The following is a 21,333-nucleotide window of genomic DNA, read 5'->3' as shown; positions in this document are numbered from 1 at the left end:
CAGTAGATTACATTCTATGGAGAGGAAACAGAATGCAAAATCGCTAGAGGAACCTAACATGCTATAGCAAAAATTGTGCATAGTATCGACAATATCAAGTCTTGAAAAGGTTGTACAGGTAGTGTGGATGTACACCATACATTTAGAGAACTATATGTGTATGTTACTCTGTGGCAATGTGAACAATGCAAATGTTTGATACTGAACATGGAGGAGGAATGGTTTGGTGGATACAGTAGGCCACATATTTATTGTATGAATTGAAGGCTTATGAGGGAATGGATATGGGTTTAAATCCACATGATAAGGTATGCTGCATTCAATGACACCTGTACATGCAACTTGTAATCCAGTTTTGGGGGAATCCCAGTGTACTATTTATCAACAAGTTTATGTGAAAGGATTTTTTAGGGGCAGATGCAGGACAGCTGCACCATCATTGATTGTATATCCATATAGGCTAAGAGGAGGTTATCCCCTTGGGTAATTAGTCATGAACAAGTACTGTTCGGTATGTTGTAAAAGGATCTTCTCAAGCTGTGTGCAGTTTGAATGTTTCTATTCTTGTGTTTTGGGATTACATGGAGTTTTTGGGGTATGCATTGTATCCATGTTTCTTGTGTAATCACAGGTGGAGAAGGATACAGTAAGTAAAAGGAAAAAGGGGAGATGAGGCAGTTTTTTTTTATGTATAATTAATAATAATTTGGGGAGGACTAATCCTAACCTATACTCACCAGCCTCTTCTAAGAGATCCACACGTTTTATATAAAGTGTGAAATTCCTGTAAGCACAGTATTTAGCACCATCAGTTATTACGAAGTTGTTTCATGTGTATGGTAGAGATCGTGGCTTATGTGTCACACAAGGAACCAAAGAATCCGTGGGGTTGCCCCATTGTTTCTGGGGCGGACATGTGGCGGATTAGATTTTTATTTTTAGAAGCACAACCATCAATAGGCTGACTGTCAGGAGAGGCAAGATGTGCCCCAGGTGCATAGTTATGTGCAGATGAAGAATATCTATTGGCCAAACTCATGCTAATGCGCATGCACGCACAGGTGTGCATGCCGGCGTTCACGCCAACCACTAGATTGGTGACTTGTGGGCTATTTAAATATCACTGCTGCACTAGGACTTTGCCTTATGGTCTACTCTACAGCATTCTGCTGTTCCTGTGTCTGATCTTCTGTCGCCATCTTGATCCATCTGACCACGCTTGAATTCTGCCTGAACTGACCCCTCGCTTGGCTTTTGACCACATCTCTGCCTAATCCTTCTGTTTGCCTGGTTACCGTTGCCAACTCCAGCCTGAACCCATCTACCCTCCTGCCTGCTGCTCTGTTCTTGATGTACCTGCTAGTTGCCAACCCGGCTTGCCTGACCTTGCTCTGTTTGTTACCTGTGACCTGCCAAGTGTCTACTGTCTGTGACCTGCCAGGATGCCAAGTGGCTACTGACTGTAACCAACCAGCCAGCCTGCCTGGTGTCTGCTGTCTGTGACCTGCCAGCCCACCAAGTGACTGTTGACTGTCAACCAGTTACCTGTTGGCCTGCTGTTCCTGCTGCTCTGCGTTACAGTCTAGCCTGCATCTGAGTGCATACAGACTTCTCATCTGCAGCTGTCATTACAAGAACCGCCAGGCACTTGTGACACTCCAGGCTCTTGTGCCTTATGTTACTTTACCAGGGGTACCGAGCAGGAGGTGTAAGAGCACAACTTCTTCACCACATCAGGCCCCACCACCAGGTACACTGACACTCTAAATGCAGAATTCAAAGCAGGTTTTAGAAAAAAAAAACTAAAGCATGTTGAGATTGAGATAGAGTTCATTCTTCTGGGGTTGAATGCAGAGTCAGTATATACATCCATCCCTCAAAGTATGGATTTAGTGGCCTGTAGAATTACGTTAGAAAGAAAGAATTTAGAGGAACATAAGGACTTTTTGGTCAGTGTGATCGAATTTGACAAATATCTTTTTCTGTTTAATGGAAAATATTGTCAAAACCAAGGTGTGGCAATAGGGATGGTGTGTGCACCAGCATATACCTTTATCCATCTAGGTTGGTGGGAGCAGGGTTTTCTCACATTTTCCCTGTGGTTGTAGTATGTGGATGATGTACTGGTAGAGTGGAGGGGAATGCTTCCCAGTTGGAAAATTAAAATGAGAGCAATATTTACCTCAACTATAACTAGAGTTTAGATTAAATTTGATTCATTGATCTGGAGGGGAATAGGCTGTATACAAAATCATTTAGAAAGCCCATGACTACATACCTCAGATTAAAAAATAGGGGATATAAGGACAGGAGAGAGGGTGTGTCCCAGTAATGAAAGCTCTTTCTTTCAAAGAATAAATATCTTGTGATCCTGCAAGTCCAAGGTTCTTTCTTCAATAACAACACTATTTTGCCTGCATTGAATTGTAATAACCACTGTGCAGTGGTATCTTGACATCTGCTGAAGAGGAGGCTTATCAGCATTGACACCACCCATCCCCCTTCCTAAAGGGCGCAATGCATCACTTCCTCCAGATGCAGGGCACCTTCATGTACCCACCCCCTTGGTTCTGGCAGAGTGAAGAACTCTATAGCCCCTATGATGACATCACAGGGCAAACCAGGGGATTGCAGAGCTCCTAGAGAAAGGCAAGTAAAAAAACAAAAAGAAAAAAATCTGGAAATACTTCTACAGGGAAGGGGTACTATCAAAAAAAATTGGCCAGAGACAGACTTTAAAGCTTAATGTTCTAAGTATTTATGTAGTGATAATAAAGTTTTAGGGGTGTGTTCTAATGATCTCAAAAGTAACAGGGGGCTGAATTGAGTAAAGTCTGTCTTTAACCACTTGCCAACTGCTGCACGCCAATATACGTCGGCACATTGGCAGCGGTGGGCAAATGGGCGTACCTGTACGTTCCCTTTAATTGTCAGGGCTAGCGGGCCGCGTACAGCGTGACCGTGCCTGCGGGTCCCGCGGACTCGATGTCCGCCAGTGTCCCGCGATCATGTCATGGAGCCGCAGAACGGGGAGATGTGAACAAGGCATTTCCCCGTTCTACCTAGTGACATGACAGGGATCTACTGTTCCCTGTCATCGGGAGCAGTGATCGCTGTCATGTCAGTGATAGCCCATCCCCCCACAGTTAGAATCACTCCCTAGGACACACTAAACCCCTTGATCGCCCCCTAGTGTTTAAGCCCTTCCCTGCCAGTGTCATTTACACAGTAATCAGTGCATTTTTATAGCACTGATCGCTGTCTAAATGACAATGGTCCCAAAATAGTGTCAAAAGTGTCCGATGTATCCGCCATAATGTCACAGTCATGATAAAAATCACAGATCGCCATTACTAATAAAAAAAAATTGATAATAAAAATGCCATAAAACTATCCCCTATTTTGTAGACGCTATAACTTTTGCGCAGACCAATTAATATACATTTACCAAATATATCTAGTAGAATACATATCAGCCTAAACTGAGGAAAAAATGTGTTTTTTTATATATTTTTGGGGGATATTTATTATAGCAAAAAGTAAAAAATATTGCTTTTTTTTTAAAATTGACACTCTTTTTTTGTTTATAGTGCAAAAAATAAAAACCACAGAGGTGATCAAATACCACCAAAAGAAAGCTCTATTTGTGGAAAAAAAAGGACATCAATTTTGTTTGGGTGCAACGTCGCATGACCGCGCAATTGTCAGTTAAAGCAACGCAGTGCCGAAGCGCAAAAAGTGCTCTGGTCAGAAAGGGGGTAAAATCTTCCGGGGCTGAAGCGGTTAAGGGGCCGTATGTATTTCTACCATAGGTCATGTCTTCCTAATTCCAGAAAAAGATTATAGCACTTTGGTAATTGACAGAGTAATAATTGCAATTTACATTTTATCCCAGAGAAAGTGGCAATAAAACATTTCCTGATGTAATGAGATGCAAAGCGACATTGAATTGAAATGACAACTCTACCTTTCATTATCCCCCACTCCCCAGATGCAGCCCCACACCTGGTCTGATACTCACCTCTATCCCTGTTCCAGTCATTTTTACTGAGCCACTCTGTTCAAGCTGCACAGTCTTTCTTCAGGAAGCGTCCTTGCTGAGACATCTTTATCCGGCACATGCGTGCCACAGTCCAATTCAGTCCTATGGGGACCTGAACTCATTGCGGCCTGCAGTGGTCTAGCAGAGACCCATCTCCTCAAAGGAATGAATGGGGCCAAATCATTTGTGCAGGATGAAAAGGATGCATAGAGAAAGCTTTCTGAAGAAAAACTATGCGTATCTGAGCAAAGCCCCCCAGTACCGATAGCTGGAAAGGGGCAGAGGTAAGTCTTGGACCAGGTGGGCTGCACTCGGGGGGGGGGCCTCAAAAGACAACTGTTACCAAAGTAAGACATTTTTGACCTTTAAATCCTTATACCAGCTGAGGGATGTATACATGAATGAAAAATGCCTACATGCATTGCAAATAAAATACCAGTATTACATACCTGATATTGGAGAAAAATCGCTGGCTGGCTACACTATTCACAGTTGATTTGAGTTACTAAAGGAATGGTTGCCCACTGGGGTACATTTCAGGAGATATGGAGGTACACAAAAAAAGGGCGGCAATGGTGGCCAGGAAGCACAGCGTTTTCATGGTGCTGGTGGCCTGGCAGACGCATGGCATCATTGGTTGTTATGGTGCTAGCAGTCACCCCACCTGCACCATGGAAAAGCATGACACGGTGCAGCCTGGCCACCTACTTAACTTTACAGTACTTTACATTGGGCACTATGATATCCATCAATGATGGGGGCATGTCTTTGGAATGTACCATCAGCCAAGGAAGCTTTGCTTCGAAGCTTGGGGAGTAAAATAGAGAATAAACAACAGAAGGTACACCCCTCTATGGGTATTTTCTGGGTTCCAGCATTGTATCCTGGCTGGGCATAGGCTAAACTGGGATGAGTGTGGATGGTTGGCGCAGTGTGGGAGGGAGGAGGAGCACATTGGGGAGAATGAGGTAGGAAGAGGACCTTAGGAAGGCAACCAGGCTCTTTGTGGGGTTGCACCTACCAGAATGAGAATGCCCATCTGTCAGCTGAGACTTGTAGAGTCAGAGCAACCAGTGCTTCTTCTGCCCTGACTGACTAATAGCCAGTCTACTTATTTCCCCAACATGTAGGCTTTTTCCCCAACGTTCAGGCTTTAAAAAGGACTTGGCACAAGTGTGTTGACATTTAGTTTGACAAAAGCACTATGTATTATGAACACTTGTTATTTTTCCAGAAAATACTGTTTTCACCTATTTTGTGCGATTATTTTTTTTTCATTCTAGTACTGCTGATCTATTTCAACCTCTTTCAGTGAACATACATTTGATCTGGACCAAATTCCTGCTATTGGAAGTACTAACCAGCGCAGGTTTCAGTGTCCTTCAGCCCAATAAATGTGATTTTCAACTTAACTTCTTCTTATTAGGAGTCAGTGGAAGGAGGGGAGGATCAGAGAAGACAGGATCAAACAGCCTTTTTACATAATTCAGAGGAATAACCCCTTAGGTTCCACAGTGAGTATAACAAGCATGCTTTACTGCATATACAGACTGATTTGACTGTAGTCAGTTTTGTAACACTTTAAGAGCTTAAATGGCATTTTGAATAAGCCCGGGGGTTTCATGCACAAAATGGCAATTTAAGGATTCCTCGATATATCCGGTCCTAATAATCTAGTAATAAGAAAGAAACGCTTGAGCCACCGGACAGGTCCACCAAATTTGGTAAAAGGCCCACACCGGTCCACATCCATGAAAGCATAAGGGGTACATGAATAGCTTTAAATGCTTTAGTAAATAAACCCCTTTTGCCATGAACTGAAAACTACCAGTGCCATGTTTCTTGTACTAATAAAATGTATACTTTTTCAGTTAGTTTTTTTTCATCAATTTAAAAAAGGGAAACAAACATATAAATTAAAAAAAGGGTAACACTGAAAAAAAAAAAAAAACTAATAACAACATGCAGATTGCAATATTTCAGTGGAGTTATACCAAAGAGTCATACATACTATAAGAAAATCGGGCCAACAATTTCAGCCGTATAGTGGGTACACAACTTTCGACAGCCGATTCCGATTTTTCGTAAGAAATTTCCAGAGGGGACGAACTCCAAAAGTTTTCTTGTACGGGAACAGAACGAACGATTTTCGTTTACCCTGGTTCACACTGAGCTGCGGGAATGAAGCTGTGTGAGTTCAGCTGAACTCACACGATTTCACTCCCGCATGTCAGTCCCGATTTCAGCGTGGCGAATTCACAGACATCTGTGTGGGTTTCTATACAGATGTCAATGGAAATTACACCCCGAAATCACAAAAAGTAGTACAGAAACTACTTTTTGAAAATCAGTGCCGCGCTGCAAATGCAGTGTCGCACCCATTAGGACAGTGCCATTGCTGACAACTCCTGCCGATTAGACATGTCAAAAGGCACCAATATGAACCAGGGCTGAATGTGTACCGTTTTCGTATGATTTTCGCACAAGAAAAATCTGAAAAGAAATACTGCGCATGATCAGAAACTATAAAGAATTTAAAAAAAAGCCTTCGTCTTATGAGGATTTTCGTGAGAATTTTCGTTCATCGGTTCCAATTTCTTGCGAAACATCGAGAAAAATCGGACAAATGTTTTCTTATAGCGTGTACCCCACACTTTAGGATTTTCCCCCATATAGTGTAGCACTCACCTTTACCTTCTAGCTCAGCAGATCTGACTTCTCTTGTTCCTGTCAGATTTTCCTTCCTTGTTGTACAGTAGTACCGCCTCTGGTTTAACATGCTGTCATGAGTAAAGCCGCCCTCTAGTTTGTTTAGCATACTTAGATAGGGGAATTCATTTCTATAGAGACTGCAGTCACCATAGCATCATAAACCAACTATACAGAATGCTAGCTCAAGGCAGAGAAATGACTGCATTGCCCAATACTATTACACGATAAATACAGTATAATAATTGGCTAATCTATAACCTTCTGTATGTAGAATTAGCTTAATGTGGTCCTAATGATAAAAAGGAAATGTTTACATAATACTGTACTGAAACCCGTACTTCAGGTTTTTCATGTCATTGGGGTCGATGGCAGTCACGTTATTCACTGGGAAATACAGAGATAACCTTACAACATGTAATTAGAGTATTCAAATATTAGTGAGGTAAATGTGAAATATACAGTAGCACAGTATCTGCCTCTTCACAGGTAAGCTGTCAAACTTTATGTGTGAAAGTAGAACTGCCTGTGATCCTTATAATATGATGCCTGTTGATTTTAAAAGAGCTGCTGGCAGCTAATGGCTCTGGGACAATTGGTGAAGGAGACCATGCAAGAGCTGTGAGGCATCATTGACTATCATGGCTTTTTCGCAACTGAGCAGCATTTTACATAGCTGTGATGAGGCTCTGTTACACCGTTCTCCACTTCCCATTGCAGCAAAATGCGAAGCGGACAATGACGGCAATACAAATGGGCAGTTTAATAAAGTGCAATGGAGGCATCTGGATGGGCCATTTGTGTAAATTATCTCCCTTCCTGCTACTCCACCTCATAGGTGACGACAGCAGGGAGGGAATATGGAAAAGCGGCAATGTGAGGAGGAACTTCAGGAATTATATCTACTTTCTCCTCAGTCATCACTCAGCAGCCCGAGAAAAAGAAGGTTTTATACAGTACTATGCAAAAGTTTTAGGCAGGTGTGAAGAAATACTATAAAGTTTGAATGCTTTCAAAATATATACAGTAGTTTAAAGTGGTTGTAAACCCTGTTACACCACTTTTACCTACAGGTATGCTGAAAACAAAGCTTATCTGTTGGTACCTTGAATATCTCCTAAACTTGCACAGTTTAGAAGATATTCAGTATATGCCCTACTGCCGACGTCATTGGCTCATGCACATAGAAGACACGGGCCGCTGGTGCCTTTTCTTCAGTAACTGTGTTGTGACCGGCGGCTCCCGCACGCATGTGCAGGAGTGACGTCATCGCAGCTCCCGGTAGTAACTCCGGTGGAAGATGTCTGTGCTGTACTCGGAGGGCCGACGCTAATCGATGCATACTAGCTCATTATGCCTTTGTGTTACAGGGTTTTTTTTTTTTTTTTTTCGAGGTTTACAACCTCTTTAATTATTTTTTTATCAATTTACAAGATGCAAAGTGGGCAAACAGAAGAAAAATTGAAATCAAATCAATATTTGATGCATGTGACTACCCTTTGGCTTCAAACCAGTATTAATTCTTACACTTGCACACTTTGTATACTTGCACAAAGTCAGGGATTTTGCAGGATTAGAGTCAGGTGTATGATTAACCAAATTATACCAAGCAAGTGCTTATGATCTTAAATTTCATATGTAGGTTGAAACACAGTCATTAACTAAAGCAAAAACAGCTGTGTAGGGTAGGAGGCTTAAAGCTGGATAAGGAACAGCCAAACTCTGCTACTAAGGTGAGGTTGTGGAAGGCAGTTTCATGTCACAGGTCATACACCATGGCAAGACTGAGCTCAGCAACAATACCAGTGGTGGCCCGTCCATAGGGGGTGCACGGGGGGCCCACCCCCCAAGCTGTTCTCCAAAAAAAAAAGTGACTTTTTTAATTTTTTTAAGAGTGTACGGGCACCGGACACACAGCGGTCTATGGGAAGCTGATTTGCCCATGTTTAGGGAGTGTTCGGGGCGCAAGCAATGCGCCCGCAAACACTCCCACTCTCCACTCATTTGTCTATGGCTCCAGTAACTGGTTTTGTATTGGCGGAGACTGGAGGGGGGTGCTTCTTCCGGCACCGCTGCGTCACTTCCAGTTTCCCGGCCAGAGCGGAGTCGACTAGTGTGGGTGCGGTAGATTGAGGCCTGAGAGGCTCCTGTGAGTAAAGGTAAGTGCTGGCGCCGTGGGCCTCAGGCTCTGACAGTCTTCTGCACTTGTTTCTGAGATCTAGCTGCTCGCCCCTCCGTTCCGCACACACTGACACTTCCCTGCGCAGCTCTGACTGACTGAATTCTCCACTCAGACACTGGGCCCAGCCATGCCAGGGCGGATGATCGCAATGCGCAGCTGGACTGGTGCCATCAGGGGGCCTTTTTTAGGGATTATTTGTCTTCTTCCTGGATGTCGTGTGTGTATATATAGCTGTATATACACTACATATACACAAATTGTGAGTACATCTGTCCTGTGTAGTGTATACAGCTATATACACAGCCACCTTCTTCCTTCCTGTATATACAGGAAGGAAGGTGGGTGTATGTAGCTGTATACACTACACAGGACAGATGTACTCACAATTTGTGTATATTATCTGTGTAGTAGTGTGTACAGCTATATATACCCACCTTCTTCCTTCCTGTATATAGAGACCTTCCTCCATCATCATTGACTGCAGAAATACATTAACTGTCTTGTTACTGTATATATAGCTGTATACAAGACAGATGATGTATATCTGCAGTTAGTGTTGATGGAGGAAGGTCTCTATATACAGGAAGGAAGGTGGGCATATATATCTATATATGAGACCGCACTAGTGGGCACAGATGAGACAGCACTGGTGGGCGCAGATGAGACGGCACTGGTGGGCGCAGACGAGACGGCACTGGTGGCACAGATGAGACCGCACTGGATTGCAGTCATTTTTATGTCTTATTTTCAGTGTGATGTGTATTATATGTGATGTTACATATTACAGAGACTGGTATTGTGGTAATATTGACGTTTATTGAAATTTCCATACATTAGAGGATTCTGCTATTATTGTGTTATTGATTAGTAAGGTACAAACAGTCAGTGTATATAGATATATATATATATCTATATACACACACCCACCTTCTTCCTTCCTGTATATAGAGACCTTCCTCCATCATCATTAACTGCAGATATACATCATCTGTCCTGTTACTGTATATATAGCTTTATACAGGACAGATGATGTATATCTGCAGTCAGTGATGATGGAGGAAGGTCTCTATATACAGGAAGGAAGGTGGATGTATATAGTTAGCTGTGTACAGGACAGATGATGTATACCTGCATACCCTGACCTGTAATGCTGAGCTATATACCCTGACCTGTAATGCTGAGCTGTATACCCTGATCTATAATGCTGAGCTATATACCTTGATCTGTGAGGCTGAGTTGTATACCCTGATCTGTAATGCTGAGCTGTATACCCTGTCCTGTGATGCTGGGTCTCTATACTCTGTCCTGTGGTGCTGGGGCTCTATACTCTGTCCTGTGGTGCTGTATACTCTGTCCTGTGGTGCTGGGGCTTTATACTCCTGACACTATGGGTGGAAGCAAGTGGAATACAGGGGACGGAGTGGGTGGATTTTATAAGGGGTGGGGCTTATGAGAAGAGGGAGTGGTCAAAAAGGAAGGGCGGGGTCTGGCGCCCCCCATCCTAAAACTTCACCAGCCACCACTGAACAAGGTAGTTAAACTACATCAGCAAGGTCTCTCCCAAGCAATGATTTTAAAGCAGGGGTTTCAAGATGTGCTGTTCAAGATCTTTTGAAGAAAAACAAAGAAACGGGCAACATTAAGGACCGTAGAAAAATTCGTAGGCCAAGGAAACTTGATGCAGCAGCGGAAAAATATATCACTCTAGCAAAGGGAAGACACATTCAGGAGAGTGCTGCTCACCCCATTGTAGGCAGAAAAAAAGGGAAGGGTCCCCCAGGGGGGGTTTTAGGCAGCTAGATAGATGATGAGAAAATTAGGCATTAAATAAAGAATAAAAAACTTTATTGGAAGACAAAGTGGATTGTTAGATGAGTGTTAAAATATGAGCTCAGATGGGAATATGCCCATGCCAAATACAGGAAATAGCAAACATAAAGGGTTATACACAGCATATATTAATAACTATTGCATAACAGTTACTGACGCGTTTTGACCCATGATTTGTGGGGTCTCTTCAGAGCACGAGTTTGCTAAGAAAAAGAAGATTTATAATAACATATCAAATTTGTTTGAAAACAAGGTATAATGTATGCAAAAATGTATGTAACACATTGCACATAATTACCACTGCATTTGGAGAACCTCTCAGTCATGACCTCCCCGCACAGCCATCAGACCATTCTGCACGCCTCCATGCCACAATAAGACACCGAGATAAGGACAGGGATCCACTCAATGTGACTTACAAGGAGTCACACGTAACAAGTGTCCCCCACCGAAGCTCCCCAGAAGTGGGGGGGCCAGAACCTACGGCAATTGTCAGGGTGTTAGCTCATAGACAAACCCATATCAATTTATAGTTTATTCAAGTTATCTATTGAACGGTCAGACAGTATTATAATAATCTATAGTATACTTTGGTAATTAGATATATAAGAATAATAATACTGTGAGAATCATAGTAGTATTGAATTAGATGGTGATATTAAGGATTTTGGTGACTAGTGTAGATAAGCCAGAGATGGCCCTGTCATTCAATTCTAGCTGTGAAGTGGTGGATCATGACACAGGGGATTGAAAAGTGATAAAGTGTAGGAAAACAAAATAAAAACAAAAATAAAAGCTAGGTGAAGAAAAATCTAATTTAATTAAATAAAAACTAGTGTGAGGGTGAGATTGTGTGAAAACCATTGATTGGTGGAAAGTCAATGGGTATGTGTGGGATGTGAAGATGGAGTGAGCATGATGTTGAAGAGTATGTAAGCCAAAGGAAATTACATGAAGAATCCAGAGCTGATAAGCCTAGTAGTGAAGTTTAGGTGAATATAAAGTATTAAGATCAAATGAAATCTACCTAAACACTTACAGAGTTGGTAGATGGATAATTGTAGATTACTCCTGTAATTGAGGGAAAAAAAATGGCCGTCCACGAGGGATGTGAGGGGATCGCAATTTGATCAACACTCATCATGGAAATTAAATGGTAGCCTTGATTAAGGGATACTGAGAGAATTGATAGTAGGTGCCATTTGCTCCGCCCCCCCAAAAAGTCTGGCGAGCAGGGGGAGACAATGGCCGCCAATGGCGTGCCTCGTGTGGCTCCCTCGGTGTCCCTGAAGGCAAAGCCCCGACCACCGTTATCACCTCCGCCGTAAACTGCGCGACGTCATGACGTCACACGCGCACGCAGAGGGGCCCATCCACATGCACGGCACACAACATCCGAAGTGATCCAAAACACCGGCGGGGTGATCACTCCCACAGGTGGCCGGAGCAATGACGTCCGGAGGTGATCAGGGACGCCGCTGGCAGGGTGATCACTCTCACAGGTGGCTGAAGCAGAATAACGGCCACCTAGTGGGTCAAAATGGGAGCACAGATGGCGAGGCTCCCCACCCTGCCAGGAAGACGCATAGGAAAACAGAATCCCCAACCCGGGGCAACATGCGGACATGAATGCGTCACAGGGATCCAATGATCCAAAAAGCAAGCGGGGACGCACTGAGCGAGAGGCATATAAACAAGCTCACACGATTATACAATTATAACATACCAGCATCAGTATAAACGGATATGTGTGAATAACCAAATAGTAATTAACCAGTTACTCATTGATCAAATAACGAAGATGTTCTGAGCTGTACAAAAGAAGTACTAATGGTATACTTCAAAGTGGGTGGTTACTCAAACCACCCAAGGTGGCTACATTAATCATTTAAGGAAATTTGTCCGGTAGGAGTACATTTATACATTTGGGAGGTACCACCTAGATGTAACAAGGGGAGGGCAAGGGAAGTGTATACATTTGGGCCAAAGTATAAGAGTGATATGGGGTCCGATAGGACCCTCTTTGCTCATAGTTGGAGTGGGGTTTTAATCCCATCTCCATCATGGTCAAGAATGTATGCCCAATCAGGTATGGCAAAAGTATAGACTTTTTATAGGAGTATAACTAGTTTAGTGAGCTCTGGGGGAGAAATATAGTTTCAATTTGATCCCCTTAGTAAAAGTCTGCTAAGTGTCAGGGTTTACAATTGGCGCATTCCTTATCCTAAAGACATCCGATATTAATGAAATAGAATATATCTATGATTTATACAGAGAAATATACATATAGAAACAAACAGTGCACAGCTCATATCTTAGCTCTCATGTGTCAAAGGGGGAAGGGGTGTTTAACCACCCAAAATTGTATAGCAAAGGGAAGACACATTCAGGAGAGTGCTGCTCACCCCATTGTAGGCAGAAAAAAATGGGAAGGGTCCCTCTGGGGGGGTTTTAGGCAGCTAGATAGATGATGAGAAAATTAGGCATTAAATAAAGAATAAAAAACTTTATTGGAGGACAAAGTGGATTGTTAGATGAGTGTTAAAATATGAGCTCAGATGGGAATATGCCCATGCCAAATACAGGAAATAGCAAACATAAAGGGTTATACATAGCATATATTAATGACTATTGCATAAGTTACTGACGCGTTTCGACCCACGATGTGTGGGGTCTCTTCAGAGGATGAGTTTGCTAAGAAAAAGAAGATTTATAATAACATATCAAATTTGTTTGAAAACAAGGTATAATGTATGCAAAAATGTATGTAACACATTGCACATAATTACCACTGCATTTGGAGAACCTCTCAGTCATGACCTCCCCGTACAGCCATCAGACCATTCTGTGCGCCTCCACGCCACAATAAGACACCGAGATAAGGACAGGGATCCACTCAATGTGGCTTACAAGGAGTCACACGTAACAAGTGTCCCCCACCGAAGCTCCCCAGAAGTGGGGGGGGCCAGAACCTACGGCAATTGTCAGGGCGTTGGCTCATAGACAAACCCATATCAATTTATAGTTTATTCGAGTTATCTATTGAACGGTCAGACAGTATTATGCCTATTATGACCCTTTATGTTTGCTATTTCCTGTATTTGACATGGGCATATTCCCATCTGAGCTCATATTTTAACACTCATCTAACAATCCACTTTGTCCTCCAATAAAGTTTTATTTATTCTTTATTCAATGCCTAATTTTCTCATCATCTAAACATATCACTCTTACCTCACTTTGACATGGGAAGATGCCCAGCATTGCCATTTGCACAGAACTGGAAAAAAACAGTAGGACCCAGGTATACCCATCTACTCTCCAGAGAAGTCTGTCCAGAAGTGATCTTCAAGGAAGAATTGCAGCCAAAAAGTCATACCTCTGACATGGAAACAAGGCTAAGTGACTCAACTATGCACAAAAATATAGGATGTGGGGTGCAGAAAAATGATGGTGTTCTGGACTGATCAATTTGAAATATTTGGCTGTAGCGGGAGGCAGTTTGTCTGCGAAGGGCTGGAGAGTGGTACACTGATCAGTGTCTGCAGGCAACAGTGAAGCATGGTGGAGACTTGTTGCAAGTTTGGGGCAGCCTTTCTGCAAATGAAGTTGGCGATTAGGTCAGGATCAATGGTGTTCCCAATGCTGAGAAATACAGGCAGATACTTATCCGTCATGCCATACCATCAGGGAGGCGTGTGACTGGCTCCAAATTTTTTTCTGCAGCAGGACTACAACTCCAAACACACAGTTAATGTCTTTAAAGCGGATCTTCAGTCATTTTTCAACTTTCCACCTATTAAATCTTCTGCCCTTGTTGTTTTAATTTTGGATAGTAAAACATTTTTTTTCTGCCAGTAAATACCTTATACAGCCCACTTCCTGTTTCTTGTCAGGTCATTGGCCTAGGTTTATGACATCATGCACAGATCATGCACAGCTCTCTCTCTCACTCTTGTGAGGGTTTGCCAGGAAGGGAGGGGGGATGAGTCATAAGACAAGTGTGTCTTGCCTACATTCCAGCATGGTGTTGGGAGTGTCATGGTCTGGGGCTGCATGAGTGCTGCACGCACTGGGGTGCTACAGTTCATTTAGGGAACCATGAATGCCAACATGTACTGTGATATACTGAAGCAGAGCATGATCCCCTCCCTTCAGAGACTGGGCCGCAGGGCAGTGCTGGAAAATAATGGTGACCACACAAAATATTGACACTTTGAGCCCAATTTGGACATTTTCACTTAGGGGTGTACTCACTTTTGTTGCCAGCGGTTTAGACATTAATGGCTGTGTGTTGAGTCATTTTGAGGGGGCAGCAAATTTACACTGTTATACAAGCTGTACACTCACTGCTTTACATTGTAGCAAAGTGTCATTTCTACAGTGTTGTCACATGAAAAGATATAATAAAATATTCACAAAAATGTGAGGGGTGTACTCACTTTTGTGAGATACAGAATATATACACACACAGGGCAACCTCAGAAGTCACCATGCCTCCAATGGCCTGCAAAAGTCACAAACCTCTACCCCCTGAAAAATGTTCTAGTGCTTCGGGGTTTCCCCCAGGTTTACTATGGCTATATCTCCACCCCTTAAACATAAAGGCAATAATTATAACAGGAAAAAAGTTAATTAACCACTTCCTGCCCGGCCTATAGCAGAATGACGGCCAGGAAATAGTTCAGTTATCCTGACTGGGCATCATATGACATCCAGCAGGATAAGTCGCGATCGCGCGCCCGTCAGTCTGACACACTGCATCTCCGATCTAGGTAAAGAGCCTCTGACGGAGGTGTAAACACAAAAAGCCGTTTATCGGTACTCCTCTACTACTTGAAGCAGCTGTATCCAATGATTTGGAGAGGTGTCCCAATACTTTGAGCAATATAGCGTATATATGTGCAGCATCTAAAAAGTAAGCTTTAAAACCCACATGCCACATATGCATCTCTGGGTAGCTGATGTTTATGCACTGAGAGGATGCTCCTAACACATAGGCCAAGCTGTCAAAAACAGCTCTTGGTCCAGACTAAAGATCAGTAGCTAACAGAACTGGCTTCCGATCATGTAACCACTGTGACAGCGGTCATACGATCGCCAATCCTTCCGCCCCCTGAGAGTTCAGATAAAGGGACATATGGACAGGCGGGAAGGAGTTAAAAAATAGGCTCTACTACTACTGAGAGCTAGCCATGATGTGTAAAGGTGTCCTACATCATGCTTTAATAAACTCACACCACTGTGCCTAAAGTGACTGGAAGCCAGTATTACCATTCAGAAACTACAAATTTTCATGGGGGCCTGTAAACTGTAGGTCTGCTTGCAGAGATGACCACTGTTACCCCTATTTCTTCCTAACTGGTCCAATTTTACTGGCAACCAATCTTTTTTAAATACATGTTTAGGGCTGGTTTGTACAATGGGTGGTGAATGGTGGTTTTCTACACCTAAGAAACGGCAGGCACCATACATTGTGTAAATGAGCCCTAAATGAGTATTTAAAAATATTTGTTGCCTGCTAGGGGTAGCAGTGGTCATCTCCGCAACCAGGCCTACAGTTTACAGGTCCCCATGAAAATGTATAGTTTGTGGATAGTAATACTGGCTTCCAGTCCCTTTAGGCCCAGGCCCATACAACCCCTGTACACAATGATGTCACATAGCTCTTGAATGGTCTCCTTCACTAATTTGCCACAGAATCATTAACTGACAGCAGCTCTTCTGAAAACAGCAGACACCACCTTATAAGGATCACAGACTGTTCTTGTTTTACAAATGCTTTTCCATGTGCCCTGTTACACCACAATGAAGCTGACTGGTGGCAAAGCAGTGTGGTGCAGAAAAATGTAGAATGTATGCATTCCTCCACAACGTGCAGAAACTCACCTGAAGTGACCATACTAATCGCTTTAGTGTACTGCCTAGTGTAAACAAGCCTTTAAGGTTTTATTTTTTTTAAACAATACATACCTTCCAACTTTCTGAGACTGGAAAAACAATGTCACACAGTCACACTGAAAAAAAAAACTACCCAAAGCTCCACGCCTTGAAAAGTGCAGGAGCTTCTTTGGCCTGTTTATATATATATATATATATATATATATATATATACACACACACACACACACAGTGGGGAAGGAAAGTATTCAGACCCCCTTAAATTTTTCACTCTTTATATTGCAGCCATTTGCTAAAATCATTTAAGTTCATTTTTTTTCTCCTCATTAATGTACACACAGCACCCCATATTGACAGAAAAACACAGAATTGTTGACATTTTTGCAGATTTATTAAAAAAGAAAAACTGAAATATCACATGGTCCTAAGTATTCAGACCCTTTGCTGTTACACTCATATATTTAACTCAGGTGCTGTCCATTTCTTCTGAGAATCCTTGAGATGGTTCTACACCTTCATTTGAGTCCAGCTGTGTTTGATTATACTGATTGGACTTGATTAGGAAAGCCACACACCCGGCTATATAAGACCTTACAGCTCACAGTGCATGTCAGAGCAAATGAGAATCATGAGGTCAAAGGAACTGGCTGAAGAGCTCAGAGACAGAATGGAGGCAAGGCATAGATCTGGCCAAGGTTACAAAAAAATTTCTGCTGCACTTAGGGTTCCTAAGAGCACTCCATAATCCTTAAATGGAAGACGTTTGGGATGACCAGAACCCTTCCTAGAGCTGGCCGTCCGGCCAAACTGAGCTATTGGGGGAGAAGAGCCTTGGTGAGAGAGGTAAAGAAGAACCCAAAGATCACTGTGGCTGAGCTCCAGAGATGCAGTCGGGAGATGGGAGAAAGTTGTAGAAAGTCAACCATCACTGCAGCCCTTCACCAGTCGGGGCTTTATGTCAGAGTGGCCCGACGGAAGCCTCTCCTCAGTGCAAGACACATGAAAGCCTGCATGGAATTTGCTAAAAAAACACCTGAAGGACTCCAAGATGGTGAGAAATGAGATTCTCTGGTCTGATGAGACCAAGATAGAACTTTTTGGCCTTAATTCTAAGCAGTATGTGTGGAGAAAACCAGGCACTGCTCATCACCTGTCCAATACAGTCCCAACAGTGAAGCATGGTGGTGGCAGCATCATGCTGTGGGGGTGTTTTTCAGCTGCAGGGACAGGACGACTGGTTGCAATCAAAGGAAAGATGAATGCGGGAAGTACAGGGATATCCTGGATGAAAACCTTCTCCAGAGTGCTCAGGACCTCAGACTGGGCCGAAGTTTTACCTTGCAACAAGACAATGACCCTAAGCACACAGCTAAAATAACGAAGGAGTGGTTTCACAACAGCTCTGTGACTGTTCTTGAATGGCCCAGCCAGAGCCCTGACCTAAACCCAATTGAGCATCTCTGGAGAGACCTAAAAATGGCTGTCCACCAACGTTTACCATCCAACCTGACAGAACTGGAGAGGATCTGCAAGGAGGAATGGCAGAGGATCCCCAAATCCAGGTGTGAAAAACTTGTTGCATCTTTCCCAAAAAGACTCATGGCTGTATTAGATCAAAAGGGTGCTTCTACTAAATACTGAGCAAAGGGTCTGAATACTTAGGACCATGTGATATTTCAGTTTTTCTTTTTAATAAATCTGCAAAAATGTCAACAATTCTGTGTTTTTAGCAAATGGCTGCAATATAACAAAGAGTGAAGAATTTAAGGGGGTCTGAATACTTTCTGTCACCACTGTATATATATATATATTTTTTTTTTAGCAGAGACCCTAGGGAATAAAATGGTGATCATTGCAATATTTTGTCACACAGTATTTGCACAGAGATCTTTCAAACACAATTTTCTTGAAAAAATAAACCAAACCACAATATTCACCCAATTTTTTTTTACAATGTGCAAGATGATGTTACGCCGAGTAAATAGAGACCCAACATGTTATACTTTAAAACTGTGCACGCTCGTGGAATGGCAACAAACGACAGTACTTAAAAAATCTCCATAGGCGATGTGTACATTTTTTTTACAGGTTACCTGTTTAGAGATACAGATGAGGTCTTGCGCTAAAATAATTGCTCTCGCTCTATCGTGGCAATACTTCACATGTGTGCTTTGAACATACAGTATTTTTACATATTCATTGCGTGACATATGCATTCGCTTCTGCGTGCGAGCACAGAGGGATGGGGCACACCAAAAAAAATTTTTTGTCTTCTTTAGTTCCCTTTATTTATTTTTTCGATTACTTTTATTCCTATTACAAGGAATGTGAACACCCCTTGTAATAGAAATAATGACGACAGGTCCTCTTTATTGAGAGATCTGGGGTCAAAAAGACACCAATCTCTCATTTACCTTTAAAAGCAAAAGGGAAAAAAAAAACAGAATGTATTATGGCCAAGAACCAGAAGCTATGTCAGACGTCACCCCGTTCCTCCAAGGGCATAGAGGCGAGTGGCGGCCACTTTTCGCATAGCCCAGCTGACGGATGCATTGGATCGCTCCTGGGCTTTACCGATGGGTCAGGTAAGCCAGCGGGACCATTTTTATGTGAAAGAGAACCGGCCATAGTAAAAACAAAAAAACAAACAAAACAAAAACAAAAATGAAAAAAAAAAAAAAAAAAAAACACACACACACAGTGGTTATGGCAGCTAGCTGCTACCATAACAGCGGTATTTAACATCAAAGTAATGACACATTTTTACTATGGGCCGGTCAGCAAATGCATATGAAGTGTGGGGACCCAAAATGATGAACACCAATTAAACTGCAAACACACTTGTCAAAATAAGGTCCGTTGGCATGGACCATAGGGTGAGTACATGGATTGAAAACTGGCTACAAGGGTAAGTTCAGAGGGTGTTGATAAATGGGGAGTACTCGGAATGGTCAGGGGTGGGTAATGGGGTCCCCCAGGGTTCTGTGCTGGGACCAATCCTATTTAATTTGTTCATAAATGACCTGGAGGATGGGGTAAACAGCTCAATACTAATCTAAGCAGGGCAATAACTTCGCCGCAGGATGTGGAAACCTTGCAAGAGGGTCTGAACAAATTAATGGGGTGGGCAACTACATGGCAAATGAGGTTTAATGTGGAAAAATGTAAAATAATGCTTTGGGTGGCAAATATAGTAATGCAATCTACTCACTAGGGGGAGAACCTCTGGGGAAATCTAGGATGGAAAAGGACCTGGGGGTTCTAGTAGGGGAAAGGCTCAGCAATGGCATGCAATGCCAAGCTGCTGCTAACAAAGCAAACAGAATATTGACATGCATTAAAAAGAAAATTATTAACTCAAGAGATAAAGCGATAATTCTCCCACTCTACAAGACTCTGGTCAGGCCTCACCTGGAGTATGCTGTCCAGTTCTGGGCACCAGTCCTCAGGAAGGATGTACTGGAAATGGAGCGAGTACAAAGAAGGGCAACAAAGCTAATAAAGGGTCTGGAGGATATTAGTTATGAGGAAAGGTTGCGAGCACTGAACTTATTCTCTCTGGAGAAGAGACGCTTGAGAGGGGATATGATTTCAATTTACAAATACCATACTGGTGACCCCACAATAGGGATAAAACATTTTCACCAAAGGGAGTTTAACAAGACACGTGGCCACTCATTAAAAATAGAAGAAAAGAGTTTTAACCTTAAACTACGTAGAGGGTTCTTTACTGTAAGAGCGGCAAGGATGTGGAATTCCCTTCCACAGGCAGTGGTTTCAGTGGGGAGCATTGATAGTTTCAAAAACTATTAGATAAGCACCTGAACAACCACAACATACAGGGATATACAATGTAATACTGACATATAATCACACACATAGGTTTGACTTGATGGACTTTTTTCAACCTCACCTACTATGTACCTATGCAACATACTTGTCATAAAATTCACTGATGTCCACACAGCCAGAAATTACCTGCGGTTATCGCTGCTGGGCACACATGAAGTGCATCCAGCGCCGGTCACTACATGTAATTGCTGGCTGTGTGGAGAGCCTAGCAACTTGTCATTATGGGTAAACTGGGCCAGCGGCTGCACTTACTCGCTGAGGGCTGTAGCAGAAACTGCTGCTACAATTTGCACCGGCCTTAATTGCTGGTGTGAATGTGGGCTAACTTAACACCTAGAGTTTCATGAACATGTTTTTGTGCTACATTCATACGGCAGCTCAATCATTTCAATAGGCTGCCATACACATGAGAAACGTGCCAAAGTATCTCATGTATCTTTTAGTGTGTTGAGCTATGTGCGCAAAAACGTGAGTCTACTTGCTGCATTTGGGGGGTCATTAACAATGAGCACTGCAAGACTGACATGTTTTCTGCACGTTTCGTTAACGGTCAAAAAAACAAGCACTTTTACACGCATACACGAAATGCTCAGGTGTGATTGCAGCCTTACAATTATATTTCATGATACAAACAAGCTAATAAATAGAAAAATGTCACAAAAGGGAAAAAAGATGATTTTCAACATGTTGTAACCCATTGCAACCAGGCTCAGTGTCAGTATTCTCCTGGCAAAGTGGCCTGCATTAGACAGCTTGAACTGGTACCATCTGCCAAAAGCGACCAGCTGTATAAAATTTGTCGTACCAGGCAATATAC

At 42.6% G+C, this 21,333-nt stretch overlaps 1 protein-coding gene across 3 annotated transcripts in view; it reads right to left on the bottom strand.

Moving 5' to 3' along the window:
* Positions 1-21,333, bottom strand: part of STOML3 (stomatin like 3) — a 73,127-nt gene that overhangs the window by 46,625 nt on the left and 5,169 nt on the right. Inside the window, exon 1 of one of the 3 annotated variants that reach the window (XM_073613280.1) lies at positions 6,737-6,940. The exons of 1 other annotated variant lie outside the window; for it this stretch is intronic. The gene's annotated coding sequence lies outside the window, so the exon portion shown is untranslated. Of the gene's footprint in view, positions 1-6,730; positions 6,941-21,333 lie in introns of those variants that run through there. One more of the 3 variants, XM_073613279.1, reaches the window with a different exon arrangement.

This window comes from Aquarana catesbeiana, linkage group LG02 (genome assembly GCF_042186555.1).
Source record: "Aquarana catesbeiana isolate 2022-GZ linkage group LG02, ASM4218655v1, whole genome shotgun sequence".
Lineage (NCBI taxonomy): Eukaryota > Metazoa > Chordata > Amphibia > Anura > Ranidae > Aquarana > Aquarana catesbeiana.
The sequence above is the reverse complement of the archived record's forward strand: the minus strand, read 5'-3'. Positions and strand labels throughout refer to the sequence as shown.